The sequence below is a fragment of the Eumetopias jubatus genome, unplaced genomic scaffold, assembly GCF_037043125.1.
Source record: "Eumetopias jubatus isolate StellerSeaLion01/CBP00866 unplaced genomic scaffold, mEumJub1_p1.0 scaffold_13, whole genome shotgun sequence".
NCBI lineage: Eukaryota > Metazoa > Chordata > Mammalia > Carnivora > Otariidae > Eumetopias > Eumetopias jubatus.
The window spans coordinates 107,369,908-107,384,733 of NW_028274819.1; positions in this window are offsets into that span (position 1 = coordinate 107,369,908).

Below are 14,826 nucleotides of genomic sequence, written 5' to 3' on the forward strand. Positions count from 1 at the left end.
GAATGTTTTTCCATCTTTTTGTGTCTTCCTCAGTTTCTTTCATAAGCGTTCCACAGTTTCTAGAGTACAAATCCTTTACCTCTTTGGTTAGATTTATTCCTAGGTATCTTATGGCTTTTGTTGCTATTGTAAATGGGATCAATTTCTTAATTTCTCTTTCTTCAGTCACATTGTTAGTGTACAGAAATGCAACTGATTTCTGTGCATTGATTTTGTATCCTGCCACATTGCTGAATTGCTGTATGAGTTCTAGTAATTTTGGGGTGGAGACTTTTGGGTTTTTCACATAAAGTATCATGTCACCTGTAAAGAGAGAGAGTTTGACTTCTTCCTTGCCAATTTGAATGCCTTTTATTTCTTTTTGTTGTCTAATTGCTGAGGCTACAACTTCTAGTACTACGTTGAACAACAGAGGTAAGAGTGGGCATCCTTGTCGTGTTCCTGACCTTATAGGAAAAGCTCAGTTTTTCCCCCATTGAGAATGATATTCACTGTGGGCTCTTCATAGATGGCTTTTATGATACTGAGGTATGTTTCCTCTATCCCTGTACTCTGAAGAGTCCAAATCAGGAAAGGATGCTGTATTTTGTCAAATGATTTTTCTGCATCAATTGAGAGGATTATATAGTTATCTTTTATTTTATTAATTTTTCTATAATAGAAATTAATAAAATTAATTTTATTTATTAATGTGCTCTATCACATTGATTGATTTGTGACTGCTGAACCACCCTGTATCCCAGGAATAAATCCCACCTGGTCATGGTGAATAAACCTTTTAATGGACTGTCGGATCCTATTGGCTAGGATCTTGTTGAGTATTTTGGCATCCATGTTCATCTTGGATATTGGTCTGTAATTCTGCTTTTTGATGGTGTCTTTGTCTGGTTTTGGGATCAAAGGAATGCTGGCCTCACAGAACAAGTTTGGAAGTTTTCCTTCCATTTCTACTTTTTGAAACAGTTTCAGTAGAATAGGTATTATTTCTTCTTTAAATGTTTGGTAGAATTCCCCTGGGAAGCCATCTGGCCCTGGACTCCTGTTTTTTTGGGAGGTTTTTGATTAGTGCTTCAATTTCCTTGCGGTTATTGGTCTGTTCAGATTTTCTACCTCTTCTTGTTTCAGTCTTGGTAGTTTATAAATTTCCAGGAATGCATACATTTCTTCCAGATTGCCAAATTTGTTGGCATGTACTTGCTCATAATATGTTCTAACACTTGCCTGTATTTCCTTGGTATTGGTTGTGATCTCTCCCCTTTCATTCATGATTTTATTAATTTGGGTCCTTTCTCTTTTCTTTTGGTAAGTCTGGCCAGAGGTTTATCAGTCTTATTAATTCGTTCAAAGAATCAGCTTCTAGTTTCGTTGATCTATTCTACTGTTCTTCTGGTTTCTATGTTATTGATTTCTGCTCTAATCTTTATTATTTCTCTTCTCCTGCTTGGTTTAGGCTTTATTTGCTCTTCTTTCTCCAGGTCCTTTAGGTGTAAGGTTAGTTTGTGTATTTTTGATTTTTCTAATTTTTTGAGAGAGGCCTGAATCGCTATGTACTTCCCTCTTAGGACCACCTTTGCTGTATCCCATAGATTTGGGACCAATGTGTTTTCATTTTCATTAGTTTGCACGAATTTTTTAAATTCTTTAATTTCCTGGTTGACCCATTCATTCTTTAGCAGGATGCTCTTTAACCTCCAAGAGTTTAAGTTCCTTTCAAATTTCTTCTTGTGATTGAGTTCCAGTTTCAAAGCACTTTGGTCTGAAAATATGCAAGGGATAATCTCAATCTTTTGGTATGGGTTGAGACCTGATTTGTGACCCAGTATGTGATCTAGTCTGGAGAAAGTTCCATATGCACTCAAGAAGAATGAGTATTCTGTTGTTAGGATGGAATGTTCTATGTATATCCGTGACGTCCATCTGGTCCAGTGTGTCATTCAAAGCCCTTGTTTCTTTGTTGATCTTCTGCTTCGATGATCTATTCACTGCATGGGGCGTTAAAGTCCCCTACTATTAATGTATTATTATTAATATGTTTCTTTACTTTGGTTATTAATTGGTTTATATAACTGGCTGCTCCCACATTGGGGGCATAGATATATACAACTGTTAGATCTTCTTGATGGATAGACCCTTTAAATATGATATAGTGTCCCTAGTCCCTCTGAAATTCTAAACAGCTCTCTCTAATGAATGAGAAGGGCTGCAGACAGGATAAGCAGGAAAGCTACAGGGATCTATCTTTGATCTGCCCATGCATCATCTTTATGAAAATATGCCTAAGTCCCGGCAAAGTTGCCAGTCAAGAGGAGCTCTTAATCAAAGGCCCCATTCAGACCACACCCTCTTGCAGAACCCAAAACATTTTAGAAGAAATGAAGGAGTTAGGCCAGGGCTGTCAGATAGAAGGCACAGGGCGGAGGACTCTGCATTGTTTCAGCATGTTAGTACTATCTCAAGCCCCTTCTGAGTGGAGGAGAGAAATTCTTAAGAATCTGGGAACAAGTTACCAACAAAAAGTAAATATGATTTTATCAGTTGGACTTGAAGATACTCATCAGATGAATTTCTTTGAAGAGATACCCATGTTCAGGGGAAAAAAATGGTAGAAGATGAGTAAAAATTCTTTAAATCATTGAGGAACCATTAAGAATCTAGTCTACTTCCAGCACGACTACATCTCTGCCTGTTCCTTGTCAATCCAAATTCTATCCACTCATCCAGTTCGAGTCCAAGTTTCACCTCTTCCATCTGAATGCCTACAAAATTCATCTGATGTGATACAAAGAATCCCAGTTTTTCATTTGAACAAGCCTGGGTTCGTATCCCAGCTCCCCCATTTCACTTTAGAATCAGACTTTCTGAATCTGTGGACTTCAATCAGCATATACTGCACACCCTGAAAGTACCAAGTGTCCTTTTTATCTAATTTAATGGGTGGACCTAATATTCTTAGAATGCTCCTCCACCTACAAGTAAGGCTGCCAAGTTTGTGTCTTTGGGCAACCTACCTCTCTTAGTTTCCTCACCTGCGCTTCCAAGTGTTTTATTTATGTTTAAATGGGATAGCCCATGAAAAGTCCCAGCTCAATAAAAACTTGCTAATTTGGTAAAAATGATTTACAGATTTCTTGATTAGAAAACTTTGTTCCTCCTAGGAAGGATCTATAAAACCCTCCATCTGTAAAACCTTGGTAACTCTGCTCTTTCCCAGATTCCTAAGCCCCTCACAGATTTAATAGTCAAAATATTATCTGACAATATATTATCTCCCTGTCTCTGAGATCTGCCCCCCATAGAATACTATGCAGGAGTAAAATCATCAACACAAACCGATTCTATCCTGGGTTCAAAGCATTTGTCAATTCTTCCATAGAAGAATAAGAAAGCATTCAGATGGCTGAAGATATAGAAGTGCTCTTATCCTAAGTGGTTACCCAAGAGCTGGAGGAGCCCTACCCTCTGCCTTAACTGAAGAGTGAGACACCAGATGTGAAAGAGCTGCTTCAGTGCTACTGTCTGGTGGTCATACAAACCTGAGCCATTTGTTTTGTTTTGTTTTGTTTTTAACATTCTTAGTTTATTGATCCTCTCATGAAAAATCTGCACAACCACCACAGATAAAGCCACTGCAGCATCTTTACTCCTTCTGTTGTCCAATCTCCAGCTCACTTCTTTTTGCCAGCACCAACGTTGGCTTTTGCAGTCCCCCTGACTTTCTTCATTCTGTTCTTGCGTTCCTTTCGCTGTTTTCTTGATGTCTTTTTCTTCTCGTACAGGCCATGTCTTGCAAGTCTGTGTTTGGGTTCATTTTTCTTTGCATAATCCAAGGAATCATAAATCATGCCAAAGCCGGTTGTCTTGCCACCACCAAAATGGGTTCTGAATCCAAACACAAATATGACATCTGGTGTGGTCTTGTACATTTTGGCTAGTTTTTCCCGAATTTCTGTCTTAGGTACCGTTGCCTTTCCGGGGTGAAGAACATCAATGACCATCTGTTTCCGCTGAAGTAGTCGGTTAGTCATGAACTTCCTGGTCCGGATAGTTACTGTGTCGTTCATGATGGCGGCGAGGCTTCAAGCAGCCGGGGAGGAAAAGAGCAAACCTGAGCCATTTGTAACTGTCTCCTCCAAGTCATCCACCTACTAGTATCCATGTCAGCCTTGTTTCCATTCCATTAGCAAAGACCAATTCAATAAGGACAAAGTGCACAGTTGTCCCCAAAGGAGCAAAATAAGCTTAACTACAGAGGTTCTAATTTTTTAACTCTTTACTTTGAAATAGTTTTAGACTTATAAAAGAGTTGCAAAAATAGTAGGGAATTCCAATATACCCTTCTCCCTGCTTCCTCTAATGTTTTAATCTTATGTAAACACAGTATAATTACCAAAACTAAGAAATTAACATAATACTAACTAAACCATAGGCTTTATTCAGATTTCACCAGATGTTCACTATTGCAGGATCCCATACTGCATTCATTTGTCATTTCTCCTTCGTATTCCCCAGTCTGTGACTCTTCTTCAGTCTTTCATGACTTTGACACTCTTGAAAAGAGTACTGGTAGTGGTCAGGTGTTTTGTCTCCCAGTTTGAGTTTGTCTGGTGGCTTCTCATGACTAGACCAAGGTTATCCATGATTGGGAAGAATGTAACAGAGGGAACAGGCCTGTCTCAGTGCATCCCAAAACAGAGTGCATGATACCCATATGAGCTGTCACTGGTGGCATCAACTTGGATCACTTTGTTAAAACGAAGTGTGCCCAGATTTTCCACTTTTGTAGAAAATTTATTAGTAACTAGTAAATATTTTCCTTTTGTACTGAATAAATATTATGCAAAAATCTTTTTTCTCCACTGATTTTAACATTCATCAGTGGATCTTGCAGCAATTATTACTGGTCTTCTAATGGTGATCTTCTATGTCCCTCATTCTTTCTACATTGCTTGAGTTCTTTTGTAAGGAAGAATTATCCCTTTATTTTTTACTCATTGATTTATATGCACTTATGAATATTCATTTTATTCTTTGAGTTATAATCCAATACTATTTTTATTGATTTGTTGCTCAAACTGCTTCAGCTTTGGCCATTGTGAGTTTTTTCAGGTTGGCGCCTGTGTCCTTTTAACATATCCTCATCTAGCAGTTACATGCTGGCAACTCTAGAGGCTCAACCACTTCTCCAACAACAGGAACCCACATTTTTTCCTAATTTAGTTTAAGGGGTACAACTTAATATTCTTACATTAATGGTCCTCACCTACAAAAAAGTACTAAGAAACCATTTACCCCTTCCAAACCTAGTTGTTCCTTCCAGATTAATCACATAGTACTTTGTACCTTTTTCTACTGAACACATATCAAATTCTATCATAAGAGTTCATTTACATTTCTGTGCTTCCATCTAGATTCCTCAAGCGTGGAAACTTTCACTTACTCCTTTATTCCAAAGAAACTTATTGAGCATTTGCTATCCAATGGAGACGCAGTGGTGAATAAGACACTCAGTCTCAGCTTTCAACTTCCTGATAAAATGCCTGAAACGTAGTAAGCTCACAGTACCTTCTTGGAATCAACATTAAAAGAACGCTCCATGAAGACGACTATAGGGAGGTGACTACTTTGCCCATACTTTGACAAAAAGGAAATCACTACAGTGTATGACTCAGGTCCTTCTTAACCACACTCAGAAAATAATACATTACCATCCATGGAAAACTACTATCTCCATTCCTTTCCCTGCTACCATGTCTGAGGGATTTATTAGTCATTGAGAGAAGTGTTTGCTTAGTAAGTAAGGGCTAAATATATGAAGACTATAATTCAAATAGTGACTCCCTAAGGACAGCAATATTTCATGAACTCTATTTAATGTTTCCCTGAGCTATGCTGACTTTCATTACTCAACAAAACCAGAAAATGTCTGAAAAAGAGTAATAATGGACTATATCTGTTCATGTTCCTGTATAATTTCTATTCTGGATACATATAGACAAAGTTCAGTGTTTATACATTTCAAACAGGAGAGACTGAGAATTAAATAAGTAATGGAGAAGATTAACATCCTTTCATGAGTACAGCAAAAATTCTTTACCTCAGAAAAGAAATGTGCCACAGAAGGTACACAAAAAGCAAACAATCAAACAACCTTATGGATTCCTTCTGTCAAACCAAATTACAGAGGATCATACCAGAGCCTAGGGCAAGACACTTCCTGTGGAGAGCAATTTGTAAACTTTAAATGTAGCAGACTCCCAAACCCCTAACATTTTAGTCTTTATCACAAGAAACTAAATGGGGCCTGATTTATAATATCACCTTTAAGTACTTCCAGGGTTCCTATATTTTAAAATCAGGCTCAAATTACATGTAGTGAACTTACGTCTATCAGGGGAAAATAATCTGCCAATTTACAAAATAAAATCCCAATTATATATCAGTTCTCAAGGCTAATAAATGTCTAAAGAAAATGCTGCACCATCACTGTAAAGTGATTACATCCCTCTGAGGAAATAATATATGTGAATTTTCATGACGTTTCTCAGTGATACAGATTTGCTGAAGGTGAAACTTCACTTGGAAAAATAAGCTATTATCCAACAGAACACAGAAGGTGTTTTGAAAAGTGTGGAACTAAGATCAAACATATCAAAAATCTCCTTATATACATGTTGAAAATGCATAATCCCAGGCACCATCCCATTTCCAAATAACCTATATATTTTAAAGGTGATTCCTCAGCATATCAAAATTTGAGAACCACCGAAATGCAAGCAAAACTCCAATGACCTTCACCTTTATCTAAAATGTGTGAATGAGTAGAGACAAGAAAATGATGGTGACAAATAGTTCAAAACACCAGAGAAATCATTCTTCATTTTTATAACATAGGAAGAGCTGCTTCTGGACATGATGGAATAACAAACATAACTAGACTTGTTCTCTTGCCACAAATAAGTATGAAACTGGGCAAAATGTATAAGATAACTGTTGTCATGCATTACACAGTAAGGAGCACAGAACCACAGTCCTCGAGAGAAAGAAAACTCAGGTCAAACCCGCATTTGCCTTGGATTTCTGCCTGGGGACACTTTCGGGTGCGGGGGAGGGGCGGACCCAAAGTGAGATAGAAAGTAGGGCACAGCTATCTCTCTGAGTTGAGGAAGCAGACATCAGTGTGTCTTCCTCCTGAGGTGACTGGATTTTGTGGGACAAGGCACTAGAATTTGAAAAGCTTTGCAAAGTAAGTGCCTCAGAACTTCACCTTGGTGTTTTCCCTTAGGCCCTTGGCTAAATTCAGGGCTGTTTGTATGCAGAGTAAGATTCTACAGCCCTCAGCAGAGAGAAATTCCCACGGAAGTGAGGGCTGAATGGAGACACAAGGTCACATGATCCAACTCCCAGGCATGATGTGCAGCATATAATAAAAAATGCTAGACATGTAAAGTGGCCCAGAACCAAGAGAAGTAGAAGTCAAAAGAAAAAAACCCAAAGAAAACAAAGATACTGGAATTAACAGATAAGAAGTTTAAAACAGCTGTTAGAAATGTGTGGAGGGATTTAAGGAAAAAGATAGGCAAAATGAGTTAACAGATGGAGAATCTCAACAAAGAAGTATAAACTATTAAAAAAAAAAAAAGAACCAAACAGAAATTCTAAAATTGAAAATTACAATATTTGAAATGAAAAATTCACCAATTGAGCTTAAAGTAGATTGGATTATGCAGAATAAAGGGTAAATTGACATGAAGACAAATCAATTAAAATTATCCACACTGACATAAATGAGATTTTTTTTTAAATTAACAGAGCCTCAATTATATTTGGAAAATTATCAAGTGGTTTCACATATGTGTAGTTGGAATCTGTGAAGGAGAAAAGAAAGAGAATAGTGCAGAGAAGTTATTTTCAATAAATAATGGCTGAAAGTCTCACAAATTGGGGAAATAAATCAACTAACAGGTCCAAAAAGTTTGGAAAGCCTCAAAGCAAGATAAATAAGAAGAAAAACTACACTGAGTTACATAATAGCCAAGCTGCTGAAAACAAATAATAAAATCTTCAAAGCAGTCAGAGAAAAGTGATACATTATACATGGGGGAAAATTATAATAATGGCAGCTACCATTCACCAAAAACCATGGAGGGCAAAAGAAATTACTTCTTTAGAGTATTTTTAAAATACTAAGAGTTTCGTATCTGGAAAAACCACCCTTCCAAAAAGGAGGTTAATAAAAATATTTTCAGGTAAATAAAAGCTGAATTTATTGTCAGTACAACAACACTGCAAAAACTGCTAAAGTCTTCAAACGAAAGAGAAATAATACAAATGGAAATTCAGTTCAACAGAATAGTGCAAGAAATGGCAAATACGTAAGTAAATTTTTAACTATATTTTCTTTTAATTTTTAAAAAAACAACTAATTTGTAAAACAAAAATAGTAAACACTGTATCATGCAGACTTTACAACATATATAGAAGTAAAATCTATGGCAACAATAGAACACAGTTTGAAGATAAAAAGAATGTACCATTGTAGATTCTTACATTTTTACATACAGTTACAGAATATTAAAATGAAGTAGAGTATGAAAAAGTAAGAATGCACATTGTAATCCTAGAAAACTCACTTTAAAAAATACAATGGAAGACCCAATGAAATCTTGAAAAAGTACAAATCTGTAGGCATCACACCTCCTGATTTCAAAGTATATTAGAAAGCTATAATAATCAAAACAGTGTGGTATTGGCATAAAAACAGACATGGGGATCAACAGAACAGAACAGAGAGACCAGAAACAAATCCAAACATATATGGTCAATTAATGCATAGCAAAGGAACCAAGAATATACAATGGGGAAAGGGCAATCTCTTTAATACATGGTGTTGGGAAACTGGACACCTACATGCAAAAGATAATAAGCCACTTTCTTACATCTTACACAAAAGTTAACTCAAAATGAATTAAAGACTTGAGCATAAGACCTGAAACCATAAACCAAGAGTTTTCCTAGAAGAAAATACAGGCCACAGCCACTTGACATGTGTCTTGGAAGTGATTTTTGGATTTGATACCAAAAGCAAAGGCAACAAAAGAGAAACAAGCAAGTGGGACTACATCAAACTAAAAAACCTCTGCACAGAAAAAAAAAAATCAACAAAGTGAAAAAGTAACCTACTGAATGGGAGAAAATATCTGCAAATTATATATTTGGTAAGAGATTAATATCCAAGATACATAAAAAATACAACTCAATAGCAAAAAATAAACAATCTGATTTAAAAATGGGCAGATGACCTGAACAGTCATTTTTCACCTATCATGAGGGAAATGCAAATCAAAACCACAATGAGATATCACCTCACACCTGTTATTAAAAAGATAAGAAATAACAAGTGGTGGTGATGAGATGGAGAAAGGGAAACCCTCGTGCACTGTTGGTGGAAATGCAAATTAGTGCAGCCACTGCAGAAAGCAGTATGGAGGTGCCTCAAAAAATTAAAAATAGAACTACTATGTGATCCAGCAATTCCACTTCTGTGTATTTATTTAAGAAAAACAAAAACACTAACTCTAAAAGATATCATCTACATGTTCATTGCACCATTGTTTATAATAGCCAAGAAATGTAAACAAGTTAACTGTCCTTTGATGGCTAAATGGATAAAGAAATTGTGATAGATGACCTTGAGAGCATTATGCTAAGTGAAGTAAGTCAAACAGAGAAAGACAAATTCTGAAATACTGTATGATCTCACATATGTGTAGAATATTAAAAAAACAAACAAACAAACAAACTCATAGATACAGAACACATTGGTGACTATGGAGCAGTGGGTGGGGTAGTTAAAATAGGTGAAGGTGGTCCAAAGTTACAAATTTGAAGTTACAAAATAAGTAAGTCATGAGGACATAATTTATAGCATATGGCTATAATTAATAATACTGTATTATAATTTGAAAGTTGCTAAGAGAGTAGATCTCAAAAGTTCTCATCACAAAAAGGTTTGTAACTATGTGTAGTGATAGATGTTAGTTAGAATTATTGCAGTCATTTTACAATATAAACCCATGATTGGTATTGCCAAAATGCAAACAGAAAAAAACAACTGTAATAATAAGAACTATTGATTATATCAAAAGAAGACAGGGAAAGAGAAACAAACAGAAAATTGATTAAACAAATAGAGAGGAAATAGAGAAGACATTATGAATACAGAAAATACTATGATTAAGACAGCAATTGTCAGAACAGAGTAAAAAAGGAAAAAGGGAAAACAACAATGTCATCTAAAAGATTTGCACCATAAATTGAAAAACAGAGGAAAATTTTAAAATACTATGAACTGAATGAATTTGAAAATACAAAATTTGTGGGATGCACCTAAAGTAATGCTTGGAGAGGAAAATATATAGGTTGAAATTCTTGTATTAGAGAAGAAGAGAACCTCAAAATTAATGACGTAAGATTAAACATAAAGTAAGTAGATGGAAAAATAAAGAACATAAATCAATATAATAGAAAATAGGCAACTATACAGAAACACAGCAAAGCCAGAAATTACTTCTTAAAAAGACTAATAAAACTTGAAAACCTCCAGCAAGACTGATCAAGAACAAGAAGACGAGAAGGCACAAATTATCAGCTGGAGAATGCAAGAGAAGCTAGTGCTCCCGATGCTACAGACCAAGGGGCAGCAAACCATATGGCCCGTGGGCCAAATCATCTACCACCAGTTTTTGTAGAATCTGCAAGCTAAGAATGGTTTTTACATTTTAAAATTGTTGAGGGGAAAAAAAATCAAAAGAACAATATTTTGTGACACATGAAAATTATATGAAAGTTCTATTTTAGTGCCCACAAATAAAGTCTTAGCGGAACACAGCCAGGCTACCATTTACATAGTATCTGTGGCTGTTTTCCCACCACAAGAGCAGTGTTGAGTACTTGTGACAGAGTGCAGAAGGCTCATACAGCCTAAAAGACTTACTATCCAGTCTTTTACAAGAAAAAAGCTTGCCAAGCCCTTCTGTAAGCATTAAGAGGTAACAAAGAAATCTTACTTATTACTTTATGCCAATAGATTCAACAATTTAGGTGAAAAAAACACATTTCTGGAAAAAACACAACTTACCAAAACTGACACAAGAAGAAATAAAACATGTGAATGCCTATTAGAGATATAATTTATATATATTTATAATATATGAATTTATAATTAAAAACTTTCCCCAAAAGGGGATCTTTATTGTTTATTTTACCCTCCACATTTAGGTCTGCAATCCAGCTGGAATTAAAGTTAGTATATGAAACCACTTGAACCTAGAATTTACTTTTGGGGATTGGAAAAGAGTTTTTAAGAAAGACATAAAAAGTATCTATCCTAAGGAATAATACCGAGAAGTTGAACTTTTTCAAGTTAAGAACTTCTGTTCATTAGTGGATTCCTTTAAGAGAAGGAAAAGGCAAGCCACAGATGGGAGAGGATATTTGCAACTCATAACACTGGCAAAATATTCGTAACTAAAATACAAAAAGAACTCCTACAAATCAATTTTTTTAAATGAACAAAAGAACCAGACAGTCACTTCACAAAAGAAGAGAAGCTGATAGGCATATTAAAACTGCTGACCATCATTATTTATAAGGGAAATGCAAATTAAAACCATAGTAGTAAACATTTGCTGTTTGCAGTTTAACATCTATCCATCTCTCTCCTTCTGGGAGTATCCAATAACCTTTATAATCAAATTTCCTTTATAAAACCACCTCTCCATTCTCAGCTGTGTGGTTTGGGTATGACTCAACCCAACCTTAATTCTAGGGACAGAATTTGATTGAGCCCAGACAATTAACATACCCCATTTTCTGGGCCATGATCTTTGGTATGACCATGACACCTAATCAAGACCAGCGAAACATAATGCTGCAACTTGAAGCTACAGTTTCAAGTAGAAGAAACCTCTTCTTTCTTCAACTACAAATACCAGAGGAGATTTTTTCTTTGTTTCCCTGTAGGAAAGAAAATGACAATCTGAAATTTTGACTACAGTCAGAAGAGAGCCCAGAGTGTCAAGGTAGGCAGCTCATTGGTGGTGAAGGCAGGTGGAATGAAGGAGATAAAAAAAATTTTTATGGTGCTACTATTAAGAAGTTGGATCAAGGGGCGCCTGGGTGGCTCAGTCGTTAAGCATCTGCCTTCGGCTCAGGTCGTGATCCCGGGGTCCTGGAATCGAGCCCCACATCGGGCTCCCTGCTCGGCGGGAAGCCTGCCTCTCCCCCTCCCATTCCCCCTGCTTGTGTTCCCTCTCTCACGGTGTCTTTCTCTGTCAAATAAATAAATAAAACCTTTAAAAAAAAAAAAAGTTGGATCAAATCTCACCTAAGGCTACCTCTACCCCTCATCCTTCCAGATAAGTCAGCCAACAAATTTCCTCTAGCACACAAGCCACTCTCAGCTGGATTTCCCGTGGCTACAACATGTAGCCCCAAATGATGATACTATTTACTGTATTTTAGTGCTTGCTAACATATCAGAGAACATGCTCAGTGCTTAACATACATGATATGTAAACTTCAAAATGCTCAAGTATTATGACCTCCATTTTACAAATGAGTAAACCAAGATGCAGAGTTGCCAAGTGGTTGGGAAAGTGACCCACAAACATACAGCTAGCTCTTCCCCCATAAAGCCTTTGTCTGAGGAAAGCCTTGCCGAGCAACGAGCAGAAGCTACATCAGCATTTTAACTGCCTAAGCACGGGCTCGGAAGCTGAATCACATCATTTCCTCCAACAAAATGGCTAGGAAGAGCTTAAGAGCATTTTATTATTATTTCAAAGTAAACAGCAAAGAATTAAGTGTTTATCCGAAGGAGGAGGAGGAGGAAGAGGAAGAAGAAGAAGGGGAATGGGAGTGTGGGGGAGGGGAGACAAAGAAAAGCATTTGGTAGATATTCTGAGGGAGTTCAAATTTTTCTTTCCTTTTAAACCCTTCAAGATAAAGTTAAAACAGCCCGGGGGACAGAGCAAACTGGAGTGCTTGTCTGCTTCTGTGGCTCAAGGAGAGGCACAACATACTTCATGAGCCACTCACTGGAAAGGATACCAATGGCAGACATACATCCGTCATTTGTTTACTGTTCTCTGCAGATCCTTCCAAGCCTGCTCTTAGCACCTGTCTCTAACGTCCCCTGAGCTACTTCCCAAGTGCAGGTGTTCTGACAGAGACCTAGGACAGATTATGCAAAGGCTGCTTCTGTTATGAAGAGACCAAAAAGAAAAAAAAAGGAAAAGAAAGGTCAGCTTTCCTTCAAGATTCCGACAGCAGCAAATGGAGGTAGGATCTGACTGGCTAATTAAAATAGGAAGCCAAGTGATTTGGGGCCTTTGTGTTGGCAGAGTTTTCTCAAGTAGCAAACTGGCATCATTGGGATTTTTTTCAAAATATTTAATTGTTGTGGGTTTTTTTTTTTAATTATAAAAAGAATGCTTTTGTTGTGGAAAAAGATTGAAAAAATATAAGCAAGCAATAAAAAGTAAAAACTATGAATTCTTGTATCACTACTTAGAGATAAGTACTGTTATCTCGAGACGTTATGTGTATATACTTTTCCTTGTTTACTCACCAAAAAACATGGGAATGATACAACTTTGCAAGCTTTGTATTACTGGGCATCTTTCATATCAATAGTCTTTTACAACATGATATTAATGGCTAGGTGGTTTGTTACACATCTAATATGGTTATCAACTTAACCAATCCCATTCTATTGTTATTCAGATCATTTCTAAATTTTAAACCTTGCCCAGGCACTGGGACATGCTGGGGCTGCCTCGCCTGAAGACCACCCATTTTTTTTTTTTAAACCTGCCATGTTGAATATTTTATAGTATAATATCTCTACCTTGGTGTATTATTCCCATTGGACAAATGCCTAGAAGTCAAATCTCTGAGTCAAAAATAAACATTTTTAAAGCTTTTGATGTGTATTACTATTTATCCTCCTGAAAAATATACAAATTCACATTTATAGACTCAATCTTGAAGTCTCACCTAGTAGTTCACTTGTTGCCCTAAATACTTCTCAGTATTTACATCAAGCGTCCTCTGTGGTTTGTCTTCTTAAGAGAAGGAGAGGTGGGGTCCATAAGCTCTTTCTTGTTTGAATAATGAACTTGACTGTCAGAACTTACACACGGAGACTATCTCTATATTTCTTCCCTAGAAAGTGGAAACCCACATTTATTGAACACCTATAAGTATGAAATAAAGACATTCTCAATAAATTCTCAGTAGATTCTCAAAAATTTTTGTAAATGAATAAACACATGAACAGAGAACAGCTGAGATTTAACCCAAATCTATCTGCCTCCAAGTCCACTGTTGTCAACCTATTATAGGATGCCAGCCTGACTCATACTGACTGAGTCTCCCTTCCGAGACAGACCTTTGATACACAAAGGGAACGCCACATCTAACTGGACCAATCAGATTCTCTCCTGGGAATACAAACTGTAAATGGGAGAGACCCCAGCCCTCATAGCTGGATGGCATGAATCTCAGGACCCTAGAGAGGTCTTAATGAAGGATAGTCGGAAGAAAGGCAGGCAGGGACAAGGGCTCCCTACCCCCACCTGCCCCAAGAACAAACCACCCTTAAAAGTATTTTACAGCACCCTGGAAGGAGCCTTCCACCCTTTCCCACGTGAACAACTACCTAATGGACAAAAACCTGATTTGGTGACAGATGGATGGGGAGGGTTAATCAGATTAAACAGCCCGCCAACGAGCCCATAAAAACCCCTAGACTTAGAAACTCTG